Here is a 1,147-nt window from a genome sequence, read left to right on the forward strand (position 1 = left end):
ACACACACACACACACACACACACACACACACACACACACACACACACACATATATATATGTTTATGTGCGTATGCCTAAGATGTTGAGTATAATAATGTATAGTAATATATTTTTGTACGTTTATTGCACTGCCCGATCAACGTAATAGTTGTTTAGAGGGTTTGGACTGCCGATCCGTATCAAATATCACAAGGGGAAGCAACCTATGTCATACTGGGTACCTCAAGGGAAGAAACTGAATAAAATAATAGTGAACATTAGAGCACTAGTAATGATGGTAGTACAAGTAATAATGATGATAGTACGCTCTCGTTGTTGCTGTTGCTGTTGTCGTCGTTGTTGCCATCATTTTCACTGTGAAAAGAAATAGTAAAAGTGTTATCAATCCCCAACTCCTGCATAATTGCTCTGCTTTATTGTAATATATATTATATACTTGTCAACTTGGAAACACATGCGTCACTTTTCCCATAAAACTACAACAGGCACAGAGTTGAAAGTTGACAAGTACCTGCAAAAAGATAGATAGATCCCCTTTGACGGAGCCCGATTTTTGATTTATTCATTTCCTAAATTTAGAAAAATATATTTGACCTAAAGTTGCCGTCCTTTGGCCGTTTACGATTATTCCACTGAGAAACTAAACAAATCAACGTAGCTGTCCTTCATAACGGAAGTGCCGGACGTCATATTTCGCGAGGCGCATTTTGTTTTGAGAGTACTGATCTAGACCTTGTAAAGTTTTGCATCTCTCAAGATGTATTGCTCCATTACAGTGCAGTGTAAATATAATAGGCCAATGGCTTTCAGTTGATGTTAATGCACCAATTATTCCTTTCATCCAAAGGGGCCCAGCTAGTTAAGGTATAAAGGTGGTAATGTCAATCGGGGGTGGAGGGGAGGGATCTCATAGATATTGTCACATCAGCAGCAGCTGGTGTCTGAGTGTTCAATAAACAGTTTTGTTGTATTTCTGAGGAATTGTAGCAAAAGAAACATTATTAATCATGGGTGGAGTTTTTCGAAAGTCGTAAATTAGACAGTGTAGAAACAACGTGCTAGAAGAAACCACCCCCTACCCCCAACCATCGATAACTCCCTCCCTTTATCCCTCCCACCCCAAACCACGCACCCCCCCCCCCCCA

General features: G+C 40.0%; 1 protein-coding gene across 1 annotated transcript in view; it reads left to right on the plus strand.

Moving 5' to 3' along the window:
- Positions 1 to 1,147, plus strand: part of LOC106012274 (otoferlin) — a gene marked incomplete at its 5' end in the record, with an annotated part of 18,842 nt that overhangs the window by 3,222 nt on the left and 14,473 nt on the right.

Source organism: Aplysia californica, unplaced genomic scaffold (assembly GCF_000002075.1).
Source record: "Aplysia californica isolate F4 #8 unplaced genomic scaffold, AplCal3.0 scaffold00310, whole genome shotgun sequence".
Taxonomy (NCBI): domain Eukaryota; kingdom Metazoa; phylum Mollusca; class Gastropoda; order Aplysiida; family Aplysiidae; genus Aplysia; species Aplysia californica.